The 27,469-nt window shown below is 38.0% G+C and overlaps 1 long non-coding RNA gene across 1 annotated transcript in view; it reads left to right on the top strand.

Annotated features, from left to right (window-relative positions):
- The first annotated feature begins 13,517 nt into the window (after window positions 1–13,517).
- The window catches only part of LOC136162732 (uncharacterized), a 36,270-nt gene continuing 22,318 nt past the window's right edge, over window positions 13,518–27,469 (top strand). Inside the window, exon 1 of the long non-coding RNA XR_010662168.1 lies at window positions 13,518–13,636. This is a non-coding gene — a long non-coding RNA (uncharacterized lncRNA). The remainder of the gene's footprint in view (window positions 13,637–27,469) is intronic.

Below are 27,469 nucleotides of genomic sequence, written 5' to 3'. Positions count from 1 at the left end.
ATACAGTCAAACTTCAAAGCCATTAGTAGTCTCCGAGACAGTGTAGCAGGGTTCTGGATCGTGGAATGATCCTTCTTCCTGAGTTCTCCTGGCTTTCTGTCAATAGCTTTATACCTGTCACCCTTGCCTTCTGGCCTTTTACTCCTGTAGGGATACCCTGTATCTCAGGCTGATCCAGCACCCCTCTTGCCCTTGCAACTCAGTTCCCCATGGTCTTGCATTCCTCCCTTCCATTTATGAAAATATAGTTCAAGGAAAAGAATGTTGCCAGTCTGGGAATTTCCAGGCATGCCCAAGGCTTATCTAATGAAGTCCCACCAGGAAATGATGTCCACGTTTGGCTTGCTTCCCTGAGCTATTTATATTTCCTGGGAAATTAGGACTGCTAGATGGTTGGATTAACTCACTTTACTATGAGGTCTCTTGTACAAAAGAATCTCCTCTTCAATCGGTCAGTTTAAAAAAGTCCCAGCCTTCATAGCCACCCTGGGGTGAGATCAAACATGTTACACTTCAGATCCTAAAATCTGAATAAGAGAGTTGATCTGAACACTCTTTGAAGAGAGCAGGTATGTATACATACCTGGCTCTCTATCTGGCAAGCTTTGAAGTTCTTGCTATTCCTAAAAGAATCCTAAAACTGTCTACTTTATCTTCTCTGAAGATCTCATTTTTCTTTTAGCAGATTGATTCCATTTAGTTAAACTTATTGGAGATAGCTAGCTTTATGTCCATTTTAATGAGGCCAGTATTAATCTAGGAATTGAAGACTAGTATGGATTTGTGGTTGTTTAGGTGCAGAGTTTTCTAAGTAAAAATGAGAAAAAAATTCTAGAGTTCAGTCACATGAAAATAGTTTCTCTTAGAGAGTTTTTGGACTTATATTAAAAAGAAGAGACATTCCTTTGCCAACAAAGATCTGTCTAGTCAAGGCTGCGGTTTTTCCAAGGGTCATGTATGGATGTGAGAGTTAGACTATAAGGAAAGTTAAGTGTTGAAGAATTGATGCTTTTGAACTGTGGTGTTGGAGAAGACTCTTGAGAGTCCCTTGGACTGCAAGGAGATCGAATCAATCTATCCTAAAGGAGATTAGCCCTGAATATTCATTAGGACTGATGCTGAAGCTCCAATACTTAGGCCACCTGATGCAAAGAACTGACTCATTTGAAAAGACCTTGATGCTGGGAAAGATTGAAGGCAGGAGGAGAAGGGGATGACAGAGAATGAGATGGTTGGATGTCATCACCGACTCGATGGCCATGAGTTTGAAAAAACTCTGGGAGTTGGTGATGGACAGGGAAGCCCCCATTGGGTCGCAAAGAGTCAGACATGACTGAGTGACTGAACTGGACTGATTTCTGGAAAATCCCAATTCCTCAGTTAATTGTAGCTAACTATAGTATTCCAAGTAGGTGGTCACATTTTTACTCTAGAGTGGCAGATTTTACTTTCTCAATCTCACTGTTGAACCTTCATCCTTAAACTGACATTCTTGAAATGTCATGCTGTTGGATCTTGTTTCCCCTCTCCAGTGCTTATGTGTTTTAATATAAAATGTTCTGGTACTATAAGGGTGTGGCAGAAAGAGTACTGGACTTGAACCCAGAATAACTGAGCTTCTGTCTTCCACTCTGTCAGCAACTAATATTCCACTAGGTAAAGGTTTCACCTCCAGATCTCATGTTGAAAACTAACAATGGTAGAAAGTTCAGAAAACTGATCAAATTATTTCATGTCTGCAGGTAGAACATATTTATCTCAGCTTTCCTCTTTCTTAAGTATTTGGAATGTCTATGTAAATTCTTTCAATGTGAAGAGAGAGCATTTTTCTTGAATGATCATGTAAATAATCATGAGTTTAGTTATATTTTGTCTGTTCTGATAGATGTAAAAAAGTGTCAAAGGAAAGTATTAATTTTCATTTATTTACCCTCAGTGAGCTTCCCTGGTGGTTCATGTGGTGAAGAATCCTCGTGCAATGCAGGAAACCCAGGTTCAATCCCTGGGTTGAGAAGATCTCCTGGGGAAGGGAGTGGCTACACACTCTAGCATTTTTTCCTGGGGAGTCCCATGGGCAGAGGAGGCTGGCTCACTACAGTCCGTGGGGTGGAAAGAGTCAGACACATCCAAGCGACTAACACTTTCCTATGAGTTATGTGATCTGCAAATCATTTCACTCTTTTGGGCTTCAGTTTCTTTACCTGCAAATTGGAAGACATAACTTACCGAATTCTCAATTTCATTTTGCCCAGCTGTATTATCCTGTGATTCTTGATTCTTTCAAAGCTCCTGTGACTCTCCACTGGTATTCTTGTTCTCATCCCAATTGTCTGTTTATTCAGCAAATACAACTGAACGCCTGTGATGTACAAGAGCTGCACTAGATTCTAGGAAATAGCTGTGAACAAGCGACATGCTTCCTACCCATCAGTTCAGTTCAGTTGCTCAGTCATGTCTGACTCTTTGTGACCCGCAGCACGCCAGGCCTCCCTGTCCATCACCAACTCCTGGAGTCCACCCAAACCCATGTCCATTGAGTCAGTGATGCCATCCCACCATCTCATCCTCTGTCATCCCCTTCTCCTCTTGTCTTCAATCTTTCCCAGCATCAAGGTCTTTTCAAGTGAGTCGCATCAGGTGGCCACAGTATTGGAGTTTCAGCTTCAAAATCAGTCCTTCCAATGAACACCCAGTACTGATCTCTTTTAGGATGGACTGGGTGGATCTCCTTGCAGTCCAAGGGACTCTCAAGAGTCTTCTCCAACACCACAGTTCAAAAGCATCAATTTTTCAGTGCTCAGCTTTCTTCACCGTCCAACTCTCACATCCGTACATGACCACTGGAAAAACCACAGCCTTGACTAGACAGAGCTTTGTTGGCAAAGCAATATCTCTGCTTTTTAATATGCTGTCTAGGTTGGTCATAACTTTCCTTTCAAGGAGTGAGCGTCTTTTAATTTCATGGCTGCAACCACTATCTGCAGTGATTTTGGAGACCAGAAAAATAAAGTCAGCCACTGTTTCCACTGTTTCTCCATCTGTTTGCCATGAAGTGATGGGACTGGATGCCATGATCTTAGTTTTCTGAATGTTGAGTTTTAAGCCAGCTTTTTCACTCTCCTCTTTCACTTTATCAAGAAGTTCTTTAGTTCTTCTTCACTTTCTACCATAAGGGTGGTGTCATCTGCATATCTGAGGTTATTGATATTTCTCCCAGCAATCTTGATTCCAGCTTGTGCTTCCTCCAGCCCAGCATTCTCATGATGTACTCTGCATATAAGTTAAATAAGCAGGGTGACAATATACAGCCTTGATGTACTCCTTTTCCTATTTGGAACCAGTCTGTTGTTCCATGTCCAGTTCTAACTGATGCTTCCTAACAGGCATACAGGTTTCTCAAGAGGCAGGTCAGGTGGTCTGGTATTCCCATCTCTTTCAGAATTTTCCACAGTTTATTGTGATCCACACAGTCAAAGTTTCTGGCATAGTCAATAAAGCAGAAATAGATGCTTTTCTGGAACTCTCTTGCTTTTTTGATGATCCAGCAAATGTTGGCCATTTGATCTCTGGTTCCTCTGCCTTTTCTAAAACCAGCTTGAACATCTGGAAGTTCACAGTTCACATATTGCTGGCTTAGAGAATTTTAAGCATTACCTTACTAGCTTGTGAGATGAGTGCAATTGTGCAGTAGTTTGAGCATTCCATGGCATGGCCTTTCTTTGGGATTGGAATGAAAACTGACCTTTTCCAGTCCTGTGGCCACTGCCGAGTTTTCCAAATTTGCTGACATATTGAGTGCAGCACTTTCACAGCATCATCTTTCAGGATTTGAAATAGCTCAACTGGAATTCCATCACCTCCACTGGCTTTGTTCATAGTGTTGTTTCCTAAGGCCCATTTGACTTCACTTTCCAGGATGTGATTCCTACCCATAAAGGTTATCATTTAATTTTGTTCTCCCTTTTCCTATTTTCCCCTGAGAACCTCCAGTATTCATTAAAAGATATACAGATGAATATAAATAAAAAGCACAAGGGACAAATAGAAATATTTTAGTCAGTGATCATAATCCTGCAAAGGATAGGTTGAAAAGCAGAGGTCAGCAGAGAGTTCAAGTTGTAAGTCAAATGTATAAATTATTTATTTACAAGAACAGGGTGTGAGGAAAAGGGAACGCTCTTGCACTGTTTGTGGGAATATAAATTGTTACAGCCACTATGGAATACAGTATGGAGAATCCTTAAAAAACTAGGAATAAAACCACCATATGACCCAACAATCCCACTCCTAGGCATATACCCTGAGGAAACCAAAATTGAAAGAGACACGTGTATCCCATTGTTCACTGCAGCACTATTTACAATAGCTAGAACATGGAAGCAACCTAGATGTCAGTAAATAATATCACATGAAGCTAAATAAATTTAAATCCCAATTGTTATTCATCCAGCTACAGTAATTTAGAAAAACTTCCATTTCTTAATGAATTGTGCCTTAATTCTGTAGGAAATTTTAGTGGAACAAATAATCTACTGCTAATATATTTATCCTTCTCCATCAAGATCTACTGATTAGTCTATAATGCAATCATTTCAACTTTATACTATATTTTAATATATTTTAAGATGACTCCTTTTCCATTTTCTTCAAAATACATATTTTAAATGAATTTTATAACTTCCAGTTATACTTTATACTTTTCCTTATTTAGGTCATACTTTATCCCATTAGGTTTTGTCATGAATGATCTCTTTTTTTCTGCAAAAGGGTAGTAGAAAGCAAAATCAGTTTGACAAGGAACACAGTTTCATAAATGTTCCAATTCTTTTCTCAGGGAACAAATTGAATGTTTTGATCATATTTGCCTGATTTGTTTAGTCCTAAATCATCCATTTAACATCTTGGCAGTCTACCTTTTAAATTTGTTATATATATATATATATATATATATATATATGGCAAGAAAATAAATTGCTTGACATTTCAAGATTTATTAGTAAATAATATTGTAGAAGTGGGACCTGTTCTGATGGTCTTTGCCTTCTCATGTGTGCGTGTGCAGGCCAAGGTGCTTCAGTCACGTCCAACTCTCTGCAACACCGTGGACTGTAACCTGCCAGTCTCCTCTTCCCATGGAATTTTCCAGGCAAGAATACTGAAGTGGGTTGCCATGCCCTCCTCCAGGATTTCTTCCTGACCCAGGGAGTGAACTCTCATCTCTTTACATCTCCTGCATTGGCAAGTGGGTTCTTTACCACTGGTGCCATCTGGGAAACCCCCTGCCTTCTCATACTGGAAAGCAATTGCTTCTACTGTGCCTCAGCTGATATTAATGAAATAGCCTCAATGTGAGGAGAACAAATGCAAAGGTGTTTTAGATGGCTATATAATAATGATATTTTCTAGTCACAAGACATTTCGTACATCCTGGGATGGGCATTTCATATGCATTAAGTATTTTAATTCTCACAATACCTTAATAAAATAAATGTTAAGGCCTCATTTTACAGATGAGCATCATATCCAAATCATCTAGCCCCAAACCTGTCTTGTCCATCTCCAAAGCCCATGCTTGTATCCACTGTAAATACTGCCTCCTTTTAAGTAGAATGCTATTAATAAGTAGCCTAACTAGAAAAGTCTGAAGCAGCTACAAGACATTAGAAGATGTTGCTAGAATTTGATGTCAGCACAAGGAAGGAGCTCCCAGCTCTTTCTAGACAAGAGGTATCATGACAATCAAGAGCTTCACCATCTAATTTATGCCATATTTTCAAAATAATTTAAAAATTATCAAAAATGAAAATCTCCTCCTTCCCATATCTCTCATCACAGATCCACACACACACCTACACACGTCACACACACACATATCACACATACACACATACACACACACACACACATCACATTGCACATCAGCTTTTAAAAAGGATGTTATACCCTTCCAAAGTGAGAAGAATAAAATCTTTTTATTTGTATTATTTTATTTAAAATTAAAATGAGTTTTTAGCATTCGGCTTTCTGAAATCAACAGATTGTGTTGATTTATTAAAGAATTCTCTTCAAAAAGCATTTTTTTCTTTTGTTAAAAAAATTTCCAAGAAGTAATAAGAATTCAAAGCCCTTTAAGGAGAGTATGAATGTAACTCACATATAAGTACTCTAGTAAGGCACACCAAAGGGTGCTTTGTTGAGAAAAATAATTATTGTTATCCACTTGAGTCAATGTGAGTGTTATATTCTTACAAAAAAAAAAAAAAAAAAGGAAGTGCATTTGTGTATTTTTTTGCCATGGTAAAATAAAGATATTGGATCTGGTAATAGCTAAATATTTCCTTCCAGCATTCTCTACTCAATTTATATTTCAGAAAGACATTTTTGATATCACATATTTCTATCATTAAACTTATTGCATAGTATTATAATTACCTGTCCACTGTTCACAATATTGAAGACACAAGGGTATGAGGCCCTGTCTCTATCACTTGGGTCCAGAAGAGGTTCTCGTTCCTAACACAGATAAATGTTTTTCATGTGATGAAATTGTCACTCAGTTAAAAAGATCACTTAATCTATGTTTAGTGATATTTGTCTGGAATATAGTATTAACTCAGAAATGAGTAAATTCAAGTACTAAAACTGCCAGGATTTTAAAAACATTATAGGGAGTTGAATAAATTAGTCAATCATTTTCTTTCTTTTTTTTTTTTTTTTTTAAATATTATTTTATTAGTTGGAGGCCAATCACTTTACAACATTTCAGTGGGTTTTGTCATACATTGACATGAATCAGCCATAGAGTTACACGTATTCCCCATCCCGATCCCCCCTCCCACCTCCCTCCCCACCCGACTCCTCTGGGTCCTCCCAGTGCACCAGGCCCGAGCTCAAATAAGTTGGTCAACAAATGTATCCCATGCACTGAACTGATTTGAGTTTTTCCCTATATGAAACATTGAGAGGTCTCCTTTTTTTGATTTATACTTTTTTAATGAAGTACAATTAAAATGATAATATAGAAAATTGCCTTGGAATATTTAAATAGCTATGTTTTAAATATGAATTCAATAGCAGTTACTCTTCTGTCTGTAGTGTTTATCATTTTATTTACTTTTTAACTGGAGGACAATTGTTTTACAATATTGTGTTTGTTTATGATGTACAATAGAGAGGTCTCCTTTTGAAGGAAAGGAGGATCTGCTATAAGAAATGCTTTATTTGTTTGCTTTTTTTTATTTGTAATTGATTTCCAACATTATATTAGTTCACGGATGTGAGAGTTGGACTATAAAGAAAGTTGAGTGCCAAAAAGTTAATGCTTTTTAGCTGTGGTGTTGGAGAAGACTCTTCAGAGTCCCTTGGACTGCAAGGAGATCTAACCAGTTCATGCTAAAGTAAACTGGTCCTGACTATTCATTGGAAGGGCTGATGCTGAAGCTGAAACTCCAGTACTTGTGGCCACCTGATGCAAAGAACTGACTCATTTGAAAAAACCCTGATACTGAGAAAGATTGAAGGCAGGAGGAGAAGGGGACAACAGAGGATGAGATGGTTGGATGGCCTCACCAACTCAATGGACATGAGTTTGAGTAAGCTCTGGGACTTGGTGACGGAAGGGAAGCTGGGTGTGCTGCAGTCCATGGGGTCTCATGGACATGACTGAGTGAGAACTGAACTGACTGGTAGTGCATTTAAAGTTATTATAAAATAACAGCTGTATTCTCTGTGTTGTGCATTACATTCTTGTATCTTACGTGTTTTATGCCTAGTTGTTTGTACCTCTTAATCCCCTTTGCCTAGTTTGCCCTTTCCTTCATGTATTTTCACTTATATGTGGAATACAGAAAGAAAACAAATGAATGAGTGTATTAAAAACAAGAAATGATTTTGTTCTTTGGCAAGAGTAAAGCAAACAAATAAAACAACTTAAATATATTTCCCTTTTTAGAGGAAAATATATATTTGAGATATTAAATACACATGTGTGTAAGTATGCATATATGAACTATGCATATATAGACATATTACATACACATACACAGACACAAACTTCATCTTTTAAGATGGGTACTATTTCAAATCAGTAGATTACTTTGCTAGCTGGAATTGCTAGGCTAAGGATATCAACTTCAAATCAGATTGCACTTTGCCTCATGCTGTATTTTCTTTCTCTAAGACTCAAAATGTCAAAGCAGAAAAACATAAGATCTTTCCTTTTGACACTTTGCATTTCTCTTACAATAAAGACACATATTTTATAAACCAATGCTTAAAGTTATTCACATAAGGTTACTAACCAATGACTATAATAGAATAAAAAATGAAAGCAAATGTATAAATTGAATCAGTTGGTACAAATGAATCAGCAACCTCTTAACTTCCTGTCTGCTGGCCTTTGTTTTTAGAGTTATAAATATTTCTGTGTCACTAGCTGTGGACACACTAACTTGTTTTTCTTCCTGCTGCATTTGAATCTATTAACATAGACTGATTTCCTAGAACACCAAAGCTATGCTATTTTCTGAAAACAAATGATGTTAAAGATTGTGGCTGAGACTAATAGTTGCATTCTCAATAGTCATTCTCCCTGTTTTTCTTATCTACAGAGCCCTAATGAAGGAGGAGCAACAATACAGTTAGTAAAATACACAGACACACACATAATATTTTAAATATATATGTATATATGTGTATATATATATATCCCATATACTTCCCTTGTATACAAGCAGAAGTTATAGGGTTGGCCGTTCAGAAAGGCTCCTTGAAAGAAAGGAAGCCTGAGATGGTGCATGTCCCTTTTTCTCTTCTTTTACCTAGCAGAAATCTCAGTTCAGCTCTCCTAATACAGTAGCAGCTATGGAACAACAGCAGCTCTCAACACAGACTAAAAAAATAAATGGTACTAGTGGTAAAGAATCTTCCTGTCAGTGCAGGAGCCATAAGAGACACTGGTTCGATCCCTGGGTCTGGAAGATCCCCTGGAGGAGGAAATGGCAACCCACTCCAGTATTCTTGGGCTTCCCTGGAGGCTCCATTTCAGTAAAGAATCTACCCACAATTCAGGAGACCCAGGTTCGACTCCTGGCTTAGGAAGCTCCCCTGAAGAAGGAAATGGCAACCCACTCCAGTATTCTTGCCTGGGAAAAGCCGTGGACAGAGGAATCTGGTGGGCTACAATCCATGGGCTCACAAGAGTCAGACACAGCTTAACAACTAAACCAGTATTCTTGCCAGAGGAATTCCATGGACAGAGGAGCCTGGAGTGTTATAATCCAAGCAGAAGCAAAGAGTCAGGTGTGACTGAGCTGAGCATTTGAACACACACATACACAAAAAGATAAACAGAGTCACAGAGACCTTGTTGAGGCTCTGAACCATAGATTTCTAGCAGACTTTGTTTTGTGAGGAAAAAATGAGAAAAAACTACTTTACTTCTATTGTCATGATTTCTGTTGCCCTCTAAGCACAACTCCCAATTGACAAAATGTATCTTCAGAAAAAAATGCTTTCAGAAATCTGGAAAGACTGATGTCTAGAAACCAACAATGAGCAAACAAATAGCAAACTATTTTGGTCTTATAGTCACAGTTGTTAGTAGTTACACATTTTTATTACACATTTTGGAAAGAAAGTCTTCAATTTTTATTTATTTTTTCTTTTGGTCCTGGATTGATTCATGGCTGAAAAACCTAATTAGCTTCAAGATCCCGAGTCTGTCTATTTGGGATATGCTAAAGTGGTAACACTTCTGCCAAAACAAAATGTCCTTGAGGTAGTGAATGTAAGACAGAGAGTGGTCCATAATATCCATCCAGCATGGTGTGTGGACCTGCTCATCTTTGCATCTCTCCTTTTGCCCCCTTCCTTGGAGTTTGCATAAAGCTATCTTTGCCCTCGGTATGCTGCTTTGTGATTTATCCTTATGGTTTCACCCTCATTGGTCTGTGAACTCATTGAAGGCAGGAAAATTGTTTTATCATTTTAGTCAGTTCAGTCGTTCAGTCGTGTCCAACACTTTGCGACCCCATGAACTGCAGCACACCAGGCTTCCCTGTCCATCACCAACTCCCAGAACTTGCTCAAACTCATGTCCATTGAGCCGGTGATGCTATCCAGCCTTCTCATCTTCTGTTGCCCCTTCTCCTCCTACCTTCAATCTTTCCCAGCATCAGGGTCTTTTCAATAATGAGTCAGTTCTTCGCATCAGGTGCTAAAGTACTGGAGTTTCAGCTTCAACATCAGTCCTTCCAATGAATATTCAGGACTGGTTTCCTTTAGGATGGATTGGTTGGATCTCCTTGCCATCTAAGGGACTCTCAAGAGTCTTGTCCAACACCACAGTTCAAAAGCATCAATTCTTCAGCACTCAGCTTTCTTTATAATCCAACTCTCACATCCATATATGACTACTGGAAAAATCATAGCCTTGACTAGTCGAATCTTTGTTGGCAAAGGAATGTCTCTGTTTTTTAATATTATATCTAGGTTGATCACAGCTTTCCTTCCAAGGAGCAGGTGTATTTTAATTTCATGGCTGCAGTCATCATCTGCAGTGATTTTGGAGCCCAAGAAAACAAAGTCTGTCACTGTTTCCACTGTTTCCCCATCTATTTGCCATGTAGTGATGGGATCAGATGCCATGATCTTAGTTTTCTGAGTATTGAACTTTAAGCCAACTTTTTCACTCTCTTCTTTCAATTTCATCAGGAGGCTCTTTAATTCTTCTTCACTTTCTGCCGTAAGCATGGTGTCATTCATATATCTGAGGTTACTGACATTTCTCCTGGCAATCTTGATTCCGGTTTGTGTTTCATCCAGCCTGGCATTTCACATGATGTACTCTGCATATAAGTTAAATAAGCAGGTTGACAATATGCAACCTTGACGTACTCCTTTCCCAATTTGGAACCAGTCTGTTGTTCCATGTCCAGTTCTAACTGTTGCTTTTTGACCTGCATACAGATTTCTCAAGAGGCAGGTCAGGTAGTCTGTTATCACCATCTCTTGAATAATTTTCCCCAGTTTGTTGTGATCCACACAGTCAAAAGCTTTGGCTTAGTCAATAAATCAGAAGTCGATGTTTATATATTCTAAATGTTCATCATAGGATATAGTTCATAGATGGTACTCAGTAAATGCACATTGAGTGAATAAATGTATGAATGAAGACCATAATCAGGACACATTAATCCTCTTTCTGAAGGACTGAGCCCTTGCCAGCACTGGGAAAGTTCAGAAATCTCCGCTTTGTTCTGGCATACTTTGGGACAGGGATGAACTCCCAGAAATAGACATAAGGACGGACATGGATCTGTTGTACTCACCTGAATTCTTGGGTCTGACCTCTGGTCACTGTGGTGCCATATGTCATCAATTAATTAATATATACTAATATATTTATATGTCATATTAATATACCAAGTAACTTCCCAGTCTCAGGGATATCTTTATTGTTCAAACCAGCAACTGTTTCTCCCAGTGGGTGGGAACTGAGAGCAGCCTGACTCAGAATCTAACATCAACTAGCTCCAATCTAAGACCTTGCATACCAAGGAGAGATGAAAAAGAAACCACGCCCTATTGTTTCCACAGACTCTTCCTTGATGATGCCCCTTTCTCTTGCCTCTCAGGCTATTTTAAAACAAGTGAATATAATTATTTCAGCAAGAATAGGCTTTTATTCTGAAATTTCAAAAAGATGGATGCTCATGTTAATTATGGACCAACTGCTTCTCTCTCCACCAGCAGCTCTTTTATTTTATTTTAAATTAATTAATTAATTTATTTTACAATATTGTATTGGTTTTGCCATACATTGACTTGGATCCACCATGGGTGTACATGTGTTTCCCATCCTGAACCCTCCTCCCACCTCCCTCCCCATCCCATCCCTCTGGGTCATCCCAGTGCACCAGCCCCGAGCACCTTGTATCTTGCATCGAACCTGGACTGGCGATTCATTTCGCATATGATAATTTACATGTTTCAGTGCCATTCTCCCATATCATCCCGCCCTCGCCCTCTCCCACAGAGTCCAAAATACTATTCAATACATCTGTGTCTCTTTTGCTGTCTCGCATACAGGGTTATTGTTACCATCTTTCTAAATCCCATGTATATGCGTCAGTAGACTGTATTGGTGTTTTTCTTTCTGGCTTACTTCACTCTGTTTACTGTTGCAAACATCTTTATTCATTTAAACTCAGCTCTTCATCCAGTTTCTAGTCCTAGGAGGTTTCTGTAGACCGAGAGCAAATTTGGGGAACTGTAATGACTACTTTTTAAAGTTTCCTGTAACTTTTTCCATTCAGATTAGTGACAACGCCATGGCACCCCCCTGTTGTCATATAACTTGCTGCTTAAATCCACAAACACAGGATGTTTGTAAATATGTATTTGCTTTTCTGCTTATCTCTTGGGAAATAAATGCGTCTTCCCAAGTTCCTTGTAAGAAAATGGGAATATAAATTTCTCCAGTTTTCCCTCTACTCCCCCTCTCCTTTCTGATTCTGTGCTCTAGTCAGTAACTCAGCTCTGAAACTGGCCGTGCCTTCCTGTGTGCCCATGTATTCATATAAATGTTCTCTTTACCTGTGACAACCTCAGCGCATCATTCCTCTTCCTTTGTTTGCTCCTAGTCATCCTGCCGTACTCGATTCTTCCCATTCCCACCCAAGCCACCGTTATGAGTTATTTCCGTGCTCACTCTAATGGCTGTTCCAAGCCTTGACCTTATTGGTTCCATTTGTTCTTTATCTGTACCCCACTTCAGTCATGCCTTCCTGGAACTCGCAGCTCATGGGAACTACTCAGCTTCTAAGATCCTATGTTTAAACCTGCTACTCTCTAACTCGAATCTCTTCTCTTTCCCAGTGCCTCATCAAAGATTCTTACTGAGTAGCTGAGTCTATGACCTTTGCAGATCTGTAGTCTGCAGATTCCCACCTTTGTTCCCTATCTCTCAGCCTTCTCCAGTTTTTTATTCTGTCTGTACCTAGCTTATGTGTCATGGCCTTTTACTTCAGTTAGCCTTGATGATAGCCGCAAGGTTTTTGCTGCAGCTTTTCTCCTTATTCTTGCCACATTCACTTGAAAAACCATTTACATGAATCAAAGGTCCAACTTCTTTTGCTTTTTAGCTATGTTCATGAATGCTGTGGAACCAGTATATCAATACATAGCCATGTAGTTTAATGCAACATATATGCAAGGTCACAGATATGAACTAGGACTTCAAAGATTGTCAGCAAACATACGGTTTTAGTTAGCCATTCCATTTTTATTTTGTACAATTAAGTTTAAAATTTCCAACTTTTGATGCACATTTCTCTTTCAAGATTATTATTAGGCAGCTTCATTTCTTATCATACACACACATACACAACACATGGAACGTGGCAGAAACTCCTTCAATTGTTGGCCTCCATACCTATTAATACAAAAGTGAAAAATGTCCCTTCTTCAAGATCTGTATAGTCAAAACTATGTTTTGTTTTCTTTTTTCCAGTAGTCATATATGGATGTGAGAGTTGGGCCACAAAGAAGCCTGAGTGCCCAAAAATTGATGCTTTCGAACTGTGGTGCTGGAGAAGAGGAAGAGATGATTGGATGCAGCATCAACTCAATGCACGTGAGTTTGAGCAAACTCTGGGAACTGGTGAAGGTCAGGGAGGCATGGTGTGCTACAGTCCATAGGTTCATGAAGAGTTGGACACAATTTAGTGACGGAACAACAACAGCAACAAAGGCTAGCAACCACTTTACCTGTAATATGGATTTCATCCACTGCTTGTGTTTCCCTCTCCCCTCTCCCCTGCACACACATGCACATATACACTCAATAGGAAATCACTCTGTTGATTCTTCCTTTCCTCTCTGTAACAGTAATCTCTTCCTTTCTTCTGGCTTTCTTATAAAATATTTAAGCACACTAGAATCTCTTTCATTTTAAAGAAACGAAAACCAAAAAACCTCTGTCCTTGACCTTTTGCTTTCCCTAATTACAGTCCTTTTCCTTCTATTCACAGTTACGTTAAAAAATGTGTTCAAATTTTATATGACTTGTTCTCCTCCTATTTACTCTTCTAACTGTTGAAATTCATCTTCTGCCCCATCACTTGCTCCCAACGCTGGAACAAGTGTCGTCTCATTATTTCACCATAGACTGCCTTCTTGCTCAAACTCATGTACACTTTTTATTACTTTTTTTTCGACCATCTTGTAGCATAGGACAGGGTGGGGTGGTTTCTTCAATTTGAAATACACAGATTGATAGAATACTGTCAACTCCTCACCCCTCCCACCCTCCACATCCAGAAATCAAGCTCTATCAAATCCCTCTCAAATCTTTTCTACTCATTTCTCTCTAGACCACCTGCTGCTGTTTATTCAGGCTATGATTGATTATCTGCCATCTTCGCTGTTGGGTTTGCTTACAGGTTTCTTCAAGTCCAGTTTGGATTCACCACAACCACGCCAACACACAATCTGTTCAGCACACGTGCTAGAGAATTTCTAGTGCATCCACGTGTGCATGTGTGCTAAGTCACTCCAGTTGTGTCCAACTCTGTGACCCCATGGACTGTAGCCCCCAGCTCTTCTGCCCATGGGAATCTCCAGGCAAAAACACTGGAGTGGATTGCCATGCCCTGCACTAGGGAGTCTTCCTGACCCAGGTACTGAATCCATGGTTTTCACATCTCCTGCATTGGCAGGCAAGTTCTTTACCACTGAGCTACATGGGAAGCCTCTGGTGTATCTAGTCACTTCCTAATAAAAGCAAACAAAGTCCTTCACCATCTTCCTGTTGTCCTCAGAATAAAAGCTAACTCCCCAAACATAATTTTTAAAAATCAAAGCCCTGTTCTTGTATCCAGTTTTACCTCTCATCTCTCTTTTCACCTACCACCACATCATTCTTATACTCTGCCCACAGTCATCCTGAAGGTCATGTCATCTCTACAATATATTCCATGTTTTTCTCTCCCTGGAGTTTTGCCTGTGCTGTTTTTTTCTGCCTGAAATATCTCTTCTGCACTTCAATCTCCCCCTGCCTCCATTTCTCAAACACCATTTCTATTTCTTCACCTGGTTAATTTCTCCTTAGTTCTAGGGCTCTGTTTGGCTATCAATCCCTGAGTTAAGACAGACTTGTATAACCTCCAGTTGGTGACCATAATATCCTCTATTTACCCCCTGCCAAGGACAATCTTTCTTACATTCAACTGTCAATATAAATTACTAGATAGAAAATATTTTGTGGTCAGAGATCTGCTTAATTCTTTATTCCAAGGCCCTAGCTTAGTGATATAGTAGGTACGGATAAATGTTTATTGATTAAATAAGTATAAACTCAAGTATGTAAATAGACTGTTCAGTAAAGGCAAATAAGTTTTAGTGTTTATATCCCTTAAACTATTTCCATATCTATTATAGTATTTGATTGTCATAACAATCTTGTATTGTATGGAGAGATTTCAATTTTTAATGATATCAAATTTACTATTACTTAATTTTCCCCTTAGAGCCTTTTGTGTACTGTTTAATAAATCTCTACATAACCCAATTAAAATCTCCTACATTTTCTTCTAGCAGTATTACAGTATTAATTTGTACTTTTTACATTTAGATATATACACCTCAAAGTAATTGCTATGCACAATGTTAGGGAGAATTTGAAATATTTTTTCCCATGCATTTATCAAGTTGTTCCAGTAGAAGCTGTTGAGAAAGTGTTCATTTTCCAGTGGAATTACCCAAGCACTCTCATCTAAAATCATTTAATCATCTAGGTATGGGTCTTTTTGTGGACTCTGTTTTGTTCATTGATCTATTTCTCTACTTTTTTTTACCTATCTCACTTTGTCTTGATAATATAACCTTATTATAACATTTTAAATCAGGGAGTCCTTTAAATTCGTTCTTTTTAAATATTGCTTCATCTGGTATCAATGCTTTGCATTTTCATAGAATTTTTAGAATAGTCAATTTGTGCCAAAAAGCCATTTGAGATCTTGATTAGTATTTGTTGAATCTACAGACACATTAACAGTAAGCAATCTTCTAATGCATAAAAACAGCCTATTCCTCAACATACTCAGATCGCCTCTGGTTTCTTTTAGCAATATTTTGTAGTTTTCATTAGAGGTTTTGCATGTCTTGTCTTAAATTTATTCTAAAGAATTTATGTCTTTTTGATGCTCTTATAAATTTTAAAATATTCATTCTTCCATTGATTCTTGAATATAAAAATGCACTATTTAATTGTTTTCTTTCCTTTGACCTTGCTAAATTTACTTATCAGATTGAAAGTTTTTTTGTATATTTCTTTGAGTATTGTCTTCCTTAAGTATTTGGGATTATGTCTTCTTTAAGTACTTGATAGAGTTTAACCAGTAAGACATCAGTGTCTTAATCTTAATCATTAGATAATGACCTAATGGATGAAGACAGTCTTAATAGCTAAAGACCCAATGGTTGAAAAAAAGTAGCCTTAAACATGTTATTTTAAACTTTGAAATAATAATTAAGTTAAATCATAATAATAATTATTTAAATTAATTCCATAAATAATAAGGTTTTCATTTTTTACATAGGGAGTTGATATTTAAACAAAATGTATAACTGCAGAAATGGAGCTCTGAGTATATACTTTAGAATTGCAAGAACTACCAACTTTATTAAAACATACCAACAGTTAAAAGAGAGTTTAAGTGAAGAGTGAAACTGGGAGAGTAAGGAAGGAGGTGAAATATTTAAAATGCTCTTTAACCCTTCAATATAGACATTTTAACCATGCGAATATATTGATTTTATTATGCTAAAATATATAAAAACATTTTCCAAGATACATCTTTATCATATCATTTTTTATCTCAGTTTTGTCAGTTTCTTTTCATTTTGGTTATAATACATTTTTCTTAAAAATAATTTTGAACATCTGCAAGTTTATCTCTGCAAACACAAAGCCCCTGCCAGATGTTTCTGTCTGGCTCTGGGCCCAGAGATATTAATGGAATTATAATGGAGAAGGTCTTGAGCAAATGTATTTGTCAATCTGCTTGTACTCTCAGTCTTAAATTGTACTAAAATGGATGATAGGATGGCGTTAAGTAAAACTGCTGTAGGGTCTCAGCAGTTTATCTGAACATGTGGTTGATTCTATTTGCTTCTGTTCTCTACTTCAAAAGCCAAGTTTGTCCTTATATCATTTTTTGTAACCCAGGATTGAGATTGGTTTTGCAGAGAATTTTAAAACTCTTTATTTCCATCTGTACTTGAATGTGAACTATCCCTTGGACTCTTTCGACCTCACACAATTTCCTCATTTATATCTACTCACACCTCATGTTTAATACATTTTCCTCACCATTGCATGGTCAAAGAAAAGTAGCAATTAGTTGCTGAAAATATGCTTAAATGCCATCAAAGAAGACCAAAGAGAATCAAGCAGTATCATTTTTTGAAACCTTTTTGGAACCAGACTTAGTTATACATTTCTTAATTTGCTTTGCAACATTTTGTATGGTCAGTTTTTATCGTGATTAATTAAGACAGGGCACCTGTAGTCAGCTGGCTCTGTGTTCCCCGTGTGTATGCTCAGTCACTTCAGCCATGTCTGATTCTCTGCGACCGCATGGACTGTAGCCCACCAGCCTCCTCTGGTCCATGGGAGTCTCTAGGCAAGAATACTGGAGTGGGTTTCCATGCCCTCCTCCAGGGGACCTTCCTGACCCAGGGACTGAACCCTTGTCTCAGGCATCTCTAGGCAGGTGGATTCTTTACCAGTGGCATCATGTTTTTTGCCATGCCTACGTACTTAGTCACGTCTGACTCTTTGTAACCCTTTGGACTGTAGCCCGCCAGGCTCCTCTGTCCATGGGGTTTTCCAGGCAAGAATACTGCAGTGGGTTGCCATTTCCTTCTCCAGGATATCTTCCAAGCCAGGAATCAAACCCCTGTCTCCTATGTCGCCTGCATTGCAGGCGGATTCTTTACCTGCTGAGCCATCAAGGCAGATTATTCTTTAAAGCCATGTTCTTTAAGAACTCCTTAATGCCCCTCAGAGATGGCTGACTGAGTTTCCATGAAGTCAGGATCCAAGCCACAGTCTTTTATAGCAGACAACTTACTTTCTTATTATTGTTTAAAGGTGATAGAAGGGACTAACAGGAGGAATTCGACACTAGATTTTGTACTTTTCTCCTTATCATTCTAATTTCTCCCAGTAGATTATAAGCTTTTCAATAGCAAAATGGATTTTTTATTCTTCCATGCATTTTTAAAACTGCCATAAACATATTGCAATTTCTATTTAAGAAACAGTTTGTTACAACTAAAGTTATTGTTGATTTCTCTAGATTGGTTTGATTAGTGCATATATAAATATACATTGTTTTCATTGTGTTAAGAAATTAGTGAACTTCTGAATTCCAATTAGGATATGAAATGTTAGAAAGATTATTGCCCCCACCATAACAATAAGAAATAGTTAGGTCATATAAAAGATCATAGTTGCTATCAATTCAAAAAGGTGAGGGTGCAGAGCAAGCAACTAAGCTGAAATCTAAGGAAAGACAGGCATATCCAAAGAGAGATGGAGCACAAGAAACGACTACCCAGTGCAAATTAGGAGCGGAAACCAGGTCCCCCATTTCAGTGGGAAAAAATTTCAGCTAAGACGTTATAATGAATTGTTAAAGTTTGATTGTGGGATAGTGTGAGGCTTCTGAAACCTCAGACACAAAAAGAGTTTGCAACTAATCATGGGTTCTTCTCCATGAATCTCTAATAGGCAATCAGAAAATATTGATGGCATGGCAGGAGACCACTGAAACATACCTTGCAGTTCAGGCTTAGGAGATATAAACTCTCTACTAAATAGTTAAGCAGAATAAGAAATGTTCATATGTTCAGGCATAAATGCTATTTACTTTGAATCAGTTCTAATGAGATGGATGAAACTGGAGCCCATTATACACAGTGAAGTAAGCCAGAAAGATGAAGACCAATACAGTATACTAACACATATATGTGGAATTTAGAAAGATGGTAACGATAACCCTATATGCAAAACAGAAAAAGAGACACAGATGTACAGAACAAACTTTTGGACTCTGTGGGAGAAGGTGAGGGTGGGATGTTTCGAGAGAACAGCATTGAAACATGTATATTATACAAGGGTGAAACAGATCACCAGCCCAGGTTGGATGCATGAGACAAGTGCTTGGGCCTGGTGCACTGGGAAGACCCAGAGGGATGAGGTGGAGAGGGAGGTGGGAGGGGGGATCGGGATGGGGAATACATGTAAATCCGTGGCTGATTCATGTCAATGTATGACAAAAACCTCTACAATATTGTAAAGTAATTAGCCATCAGCTAATAAAAATAAATGGAAAAAAAATATCTCTACTATCCTTTATATTATATCTGACTTTCCAACAACATATATTTATCACACAGACAAAAATAAGGAAGCAAACAAACAAACTCACTGTCAAGAGGCAAAAGAGTTAGCAGAACCAGACTAACATAAGAATCAGGCATTAAAACTCTGAGACAGGGGATTATAAATTATTGCAATTATTATGTTAAATAATCTCATGAGCATATTGGAAATCTCAGCAGGGAGATAAAAACTATTAGGAACCATCAAATTGGAAACTAGAATTAAATTATAGTAACAGAAGTGAAGCATACTATTGACTAAATCATCAAGAGACTCAACAAACTTAGGGAATATAAATATCAGTGAATAGATCATTATAAATTATCCAAAATTCAACACAATGATAGTGGAAAAATAAAAACAAATAAAACATCTAAGCACTGTGGTATAACATCAAAAGATATATGTAATTTGAGTCTCAGAAGGAGAAAAGAAAGATAATAAAGAAAATGGATTGCTTAAATAAATAATGACTGATAATTTTCCAAAATACAGAAGACCTAAAGACCCACATTTCTAGGGAGCTCAGACAACACCAAGTGTGATAAAATCAATACACACATACCTATACACTCATTGTATTCAACTGCTGAAAACCAAAACCAAGAAGCAATATTTAGGGAAGCTTATTTTAAAAAAAAAGAGAAGAAGGAGCACATAATACACAGAAGAACCAAGATGAAAATATAACCTCATCAGAAACTATGCAAGTCAGAAGACAGTGGATATCTTCAGAGCACTGAGAGAAGAAAAAGATTGACATGCAATTTTACATTCCCTGAAAATAAATTTCAGCAGTGAAGCAGAAACAAAGACTTTCAAAAAAAGATATAATTCTGCATTAATAGACCTACACTAGAAAAAATATTAACAGAAATTCTTCAAGCAGAAGAACGTGATAATACACAGGAACCTGGATGTAGAAAAAGAAACATAAGTCTCCAGAAATGATCAAAATGAAAAGAAATATTAAATACCAGGATAAAGCAAAAATATTACTGGCTTCAATCCCATTTCCCTGTATACTTTCTCTACATACTACTTACTGGAATGTGGAACTGGTGGACTAAAGTAGCTTTAGGTATAGCTGTAATTAGACGTAGAGTTAGATATATAAAAAATATGGAAGATGGGTGTGTTTTTTTCCATTATGGTTTATCACAGGATATTGAACTTAGCTGCCTGTGCTATTCAGTAGGGCCATTCTGTATATGATAGTTTGCATCTGCTAGTCCCAAACTCCCAATCCATGCCTCCCTCCTTCCCCCCACCCGTTGCAACCACAGGTCCGTTCTCCATGTGTGAGTCTGTTTCTGCTTTGCAGATAAGTTTATTCATGTCATATTTTAGATGCTCCATGTAAATGATAAGAAGATAGACGATTTGCGTTTAAATGGAAGTCAGAACCCTAGGTAGCAGGACTTTAGCCTTGGCTCAATTGGTTGGATAAGTTTTGGCTTGTGCAAACCAGTCATAGTCATCTGAAGAAAGGAGAAAGACTAGGTTTGATGTGGAAGCTGGTAAGTTTAGTCATGGATATAATAAACACAGAATGTCCAATCAGTTATTGAATGAATGAAGCTTGATCTCAGCAGAGCAACCTGAGTTGGAGATACAGTTTTGGGGAGTCATCTCCATATGGATAGCGTCTGTTATATTAGAAGGTGGTAATAACTTGCTTTTGAAAGGAAGTTTAAAAATTGCTGTGAGTCTTATGAGCTCGTTTCTTCTTCACCTGTTGTAATAAGGGTCTTTTTTTTTTGCCAGATCTTGTTGACATGATAAGTTTCTAAGGAAATTTTCTCTGCCTAGCAAGGTTAGTTATAAAGAATTTTAGGGTTTATATTTGTCATATCAAAATGGCATTTCTTTCAAGCACATAAATGGTCTTTACTGACAGGAAACCATGCAAATGTTCCCCTTTTACAATTTACTGAAATTGCTGGTTATTTTTAGAGGGAGTCAGGCATTAGCAAACCCAGTGCTGAAAACAAGTCTTTGATAAACTGACAGTTTAAAATTCAACATAAATTGCACCATTTCCAATACCAATAATTCCAGAAGACTTTTTTACATTGTGCATTATAATTTTCAATAACATTTAAAAAGTATCAAGAATCCTGAGGGTTACCAGGGCAACCATCATCCTGGTTTTGTAGATGAGTAAGCTGAGACGCCAGAGAGTGAAACTAACTTGCTTCAGGCTCCAGAGAAACGAACAAAGAGGCCAGCTCACTTGACTCTTATCAGCAATTTTCATTTCATCATTTTCAGTCCCCTTAATAATGATGAGAAAACTCTTATTATCGTATTCAATGAGTAAATCAAGACATGACTATAGTTTAATTTTAATAATTTATGATTCTTCATAAAGTTGCAAGCCTGTGCTCTAGAGAATATTATTTATAGATAAACTCTGCAAGTTTAGGTGATAGAGTTCTGTGCTAATAAACTGATGAGAAATCAGGGTGCAGTGGGGTGAATTAGAGGTGAGAATTAGTCATCTCCTATTGATAATATAGTCTCGGACTTAGTAAATAATATCAGTGAATTTTATTTTTCTAGTGGCTTTTGAGTGATGCTACAAATTCCCAATACTTGTTGACTAAAATTGATTCATACATTTGCTTGAACTTCCTGTTGAGAATTTGACAGCCAAAAATTATCAGGCATAGCTACAGTCATAGATTACCAATGTTGTTTTAATAAAAAAAAACAGAGTTATTTTCAAGTCTATACTGTATTGTTGGTCTTTTGAAGCCATATTAAAATGAACCCTATGCTTATTAGAAAAGCACTTACGCTGAAAGAAACCACAACCTCATATTTCTCTCCTAAAGATACAGAGAATAGTGATGCAAAAAGGCCTCTCAAAGGGCAATTGTGGGAGCCAGGACAAGTTTTGTTGGTCTCCTTTGTGTTCAGGGATTGGATGGCTCAGTCCCTTCTGCACTTTTGAATACTGCTGAGAGCTGGGATAAACTTATCAAGCAAGGTACATACATCTGGTCTGAGAGCTGGTTGGGGGTGGAACTGAGAATGAATGAACAGAATTAATGTGTGTGGACTGGCTACGGTGCATCTATTATTGTGTTACATGATCGATGTAGTCTATCTTGCTTCATCTTCACAACAGCCTTGTGACATAAGTCCCAGAACCCCCACATTACAGACGAAGAGGGTGAAGCTAAGACTATTTAAATAGTATATTCAGGATTATATAGTTACTGAATGATAGATTGGAATTCAATCTCTGGTATTAGGTCTGCAAAGCCCAGTTTTGTTTCCTTGCCTTCTTTCCTGAGAATATTATTTTCCAAACTTGGTTTTTGATATATGTGCCTCTCCTTTACCCCTTAACCCCTCTCAGATTCCTTTTTTTTTTTTTTTTTCCAAGAAAGAGAATTCTTTCTGTGGGTAATGAAGGCAGTACTTCTCATGGGCTCTGGTGTTTCCTTTCAAAGTCACTTTTCAGCAGCTTCTTTTACCCCTTAAGGGTACTTCAGATAAACCTCCTGTCTTTCCCAGTCTATAATGAACCTGGCTTTGTGAGCCCTTTGGAAAATTCTATACAAAGCCTCCTTGGCCAATGGATCAAGGAGTCAGCATTCTGCTACATCAGAAAAATTCTTATTTAGACTGTGCCTCAGGTGTCCATCCAGCACAATTGACTCTAGGCTCTATAAGTTGTACTCCACCTTCTCTTTCCTCAGTTCGGTTCAGTCACTCAGTCATGTCTGACTCTTTGCGGTCCCATTGGACTGCAGCACATCAGGCTTCCCTGTCCATCACCAACTCCCGGAGCTTGTTCAAACTCATGTCCATTGAGTCAGTGATGCCATCCAACCATCTCATCCTCTGTCATTCCCTTCTCCTGCCTTCAATCCTGGGCTCTCTTTCCTCAGAGCTCTTGTGAACCTTGCATGCTCCTGTATTGAACTTTTGATACCTCTTTTGGAGATTTCCTTCCTTTGGGGGTTTTCTTGAGTAGAAAATCTCACCTGTGCCTTGTGGGTTTCCTGCTGTCCTATTTCAAGTTTGTATTCTAAAGACTTATCTCTCTCCAGATGAATAAACTTCAATATAGTGTCTAAGCTCTCAATGTGCCATTTAATGTTATTTGCAAACTGAATTCATCTTTTTCCAAACTGAATCTTTTAACACTGTTATTCTCTTCTGCTCTTTGGTTTATCTCTCTAGACTTCAAATATATCAAAATACTCATCTCATGCTTTAAAAAACAACTTTCTTATCTCAGAAACGTTGTTTTCCCTCTTTAGGCTGCTCCTCTGCCATTCTCTACTTGCAAAATTCTCACTTATCTTTAAAGCATCAACTCAAATATCATTTCCTCTCTGAAGTCTTTTTAAACTTCCCAATACAGATTTAGTGATTTTCCCCTTGAAATTTCACAGCAATGATGTTTGCTTTTGTTGCTGAAATCAACACATTCCCTCACACTCTAGACAGTGAATATTTTCTCTAAACAGTGAAATTTTAGAGGACAGATATTCTGACTTATTTCTCTAGTCCTCCCTGCCTATAACTCCTTTCTAGTAGCCTCATTACTCCTTTCTAGTTGCTAAATTTAGACTTTTAGACTTGGTTTGACAGGTTTCAATCTTTTTTGCTTACACGTCTACCTCAACATTTAAAAAATTACTTTTAAAAAGTGTTAACATGCACTGAACTCTTAGTACACAAGACCTTCTCAGGCTTTTGACATGCATTATCTTATTTGATTCTTAAATAATCCTACAAAGTAGAAATGGTTGTCATCCTTATTTAGATAAGGTATTTGCAGCTCAGAGAATAAGCATTTTATCCAAAATCACATAGATAGTAATCTGCAATGGACAGACTGTTTCCTAGGGCCCAAATTAGTGACCCTGAGCAAAGAAAATGTGATCTAGGATAGCTACTTGAATTGTTCACGTATAAACGTCCATAGTTTCTAGGTATTAAAGATGTGGAAAGCAAAGGATCAAGCACAGTAGTATGGACATTAATGGAGTCAGTTTAGCCTTTCCTTACAGGTTGCAGCTTCACAGGTTTGTAGTCTGTCTCTGTAAATTGCAGCTTAATCAGTAACAGCTTCTGTGTTTTTTCTACTTGCATTACTTCTTTTTGAAGTGTTACCAAATAAACAGAAAAGCTTTCTTCTAGGAGGTTGATTTTCCTCCTCTGAGATGCATCCTGTGTGTTTTGTTTACTACCGCTCCTCAGCCATTTCCAATTTCCCTCTTTCAGTCATTTCTCCCTAGTTTATAATGCTATCCAATTTAGAAGAGCAAACATAATTAATGTGATTTATATTTCTTAAGATAAGAAGAATGAGAAGACCAAAGGCAATATTTAACTTTCTGGAAGTTCATCCTAACTTAAAGTATTGATCAAATCATTTTGTGCTATTTTGTTGTTCATAAGAGATTCTTTTGGATGTAAATAGCATTCTGATTAACTTTATTGATTATTATGGACATAATATATTATTTGTAGGGTAAGGAGTTCAGTCTATCAGGATGTAGGGTCAGTCCAGACACAGTTGAATCCTACTAGCAGCAAAAAGCATAATCTAGAGTTGAGGCCAAGTTACCAGCTTTACAGTTCAGTATAAAAGAGGAGATAGAGTATAAGGATGACAGATCAGAAACATAACCTCATTTCATATGTGGAGACTTGATTCTGGCCAACTTCACCACTCTGCCTTCTCCTGATTTTAATATGTGCTAGGATCAGGACTTGGAGAAGGAAATGGCAATCCATTCTTGCCTGGAACAGCTCATGGACAGAGGGGCCTGGCAGGCTACAGTCTACGAGGTTGCAAAGAGTCGGACATGGCTTAATGACTGAGCATGCACATCAGCATTCATATCTAGCATGCACAGGATGGGGACTAGCCAATGGCCATCATTTTCTCCCTTGAGCATCCCGCAATTATAAACATCTAGTGTGCTTCTGTTGCTCTTTGGTATGATGTCAACCCATGAGGCATGGCAACCAATTAAACTGCACAGCAGTCTACCAAAAAAGCATGGCTTTGAGCCTTCAGATATCATAAGACTTTGACAATGATGGCAGGACAAAGAGCTGAATATGAACTGCTAAAAAAGATCAAACTTCCTCCAGTATTCAGAAATCTCCAGGATGCCAATATCAGACTATGCAATTAACATTCAAATGGGTTTAGATTTTCCTTAAGAGTCACATAACATAAACTTAGTTCATAAGATCCTTTATTTAAATGATTTTGAATCTCAGAGACATACATGTGCACATGCCTTAACATGTTATGGGAGTGCAAGATAGACCTGCAAACCCAATGGTAGAATGCAATTGGATTTAAGGACAATTTGTCTACAGACTATAAAATAATCATTTAGAAGGCAAAGGACATATTTAAATAACCCACATTTATTCAGATTTCTTACACAGAATGCATCCAAATATTTCTTCTTAAGGCAACTTAGATTAGAGGAAAAGCAAGGAATTTAAGCCAAAAGAGTAATTAGTTTTTCCCATTGTTCATATTCACAGGATCTGTTACAATTCACTGCATGTACCTTCAGTTCAGTTCAGTCACTCAGTCATGTTCAACTCTTTGCGACCCCATGGACTGCAGCACCCTAGGCTTCCCTGTCCATCACCAACTCCCAGAGCTTACTCAAACTCATGTCCGTTGAGTCAGTGATGCCATCCAACCATCTCATCCTCTGTCGTCCCCTTCTCCTTCTGCCTTCAGTCTTTCCCAGCATTAGGGTCTTGTCCAATGAGTCAGTTCTTTGCACCAGGTGGTCAAAGTATTGGAGTCTCACCTTCAGCATCAGTCCTTCCAATGAATATTCAGGACTGATTTCCATTAGGATTGACTGGTTTGATCTTCTTGCAGTCCAAGGGACTCTCAAAAGTCTTCTCCAACACCACAGTTCAAAAGCATCAATTCTATGACGCTCAGCTTTCTTTATAGTCCAAATCTCACATCCATACATGACCACTGGAAAATCCATAGTTTTCACTATTTGGAACTTTGCTGGTAATGTCTCTGCTTTTTAATATTCTGTCTAGGCTGGTTATAGCTTTTCTTCCAAAGAGCAAGCGTCTTTTAATTTCATGGCTGCAGTCACCATCTGCAGTGATTTTGGAGCCCCCCAAAATAAAGTCTGTCACTGTTTCCATTGTTTCCCCATCTATTTGCCATGAAGTGATGGGACCAGATGCCATGATCTTAGTTTTCTGAATGTTGAGTTTTAAGCCAACTTTTTCCTTCTCTTCTTTCACTTTCATCAAGAGGCTCCTTAGTTCTTCACTTTCTGCCATAAGGGCGGTGTCATCTGCGTATCTGAGGTTATTGATATTTCTCCTGGCAATCTTGATTCTAGCTTTTGCTTCCTCCATCCCAGCATTTTGCAAGATATACTCTGCATAGAAGTTAAATAAGCAGGGTGACGATATGCAGCCTTGACGTACTCCTTTTCCACTTTGGAACCAGTCTGTTGTTCCATGTCCAGTTCTAACTGTTGCTTTCTGATCTGTATACAGGTTTCTCAGGTGGCAGGTCAGGTGGCCTGGTGTTCCCATCTCTTTCAGAATTTTCCACAGTTTGTTGTGATCCACATAGTCAAAGGCCTTGGAATAGTCAATAAAGCAGAAATAGATGTTTTTCTGGAACTCTCTTGCTTTTTAGATGATTCATCGGATGTTGGCAATTTAATCTCTGGTTCCTCTGCCTTCTCTAAATCCAGCTTGAACATCTGGAAGTCCTTGATTTACGTACTGTTGAAGCCTGGCTTGGAGAATATTGAGCATTACCTTACTAGCGTGTGAGATGAGTGCAATTGTGTGATAGTCTAAACATTCTTTGGCATTGCCGTTTTTAGGGACTGAAATGAAAACTGACCTTTTACAGTCCTGTGGCCACTGCTGAGTTTTCCAAATTTGCTGGCGTATTAGGTGCAGCACTTTCACAGCATCATCTTTTAGTATTTGAAATAGCTGAACTGGAATTTCATCATCTCC

Source organism: Muntiacus reevesi, chromosome 3, assembly GCF_963930625.1.
Source record: "Muntiacus reevesi chromosome 3, mMunRee1.1, whole genome shotgun sequence".
In the NCBI taxonomy this organism is placed as follows: Eukaryota; Metazoa; Chordata; class Mammalia; order Artiodactyla; family Cervidae; genus Muntiacus; species Muntiacus reevesi.
This window is presented reverse-complemented; position numbering and strand designations above follow the sequence as displayed.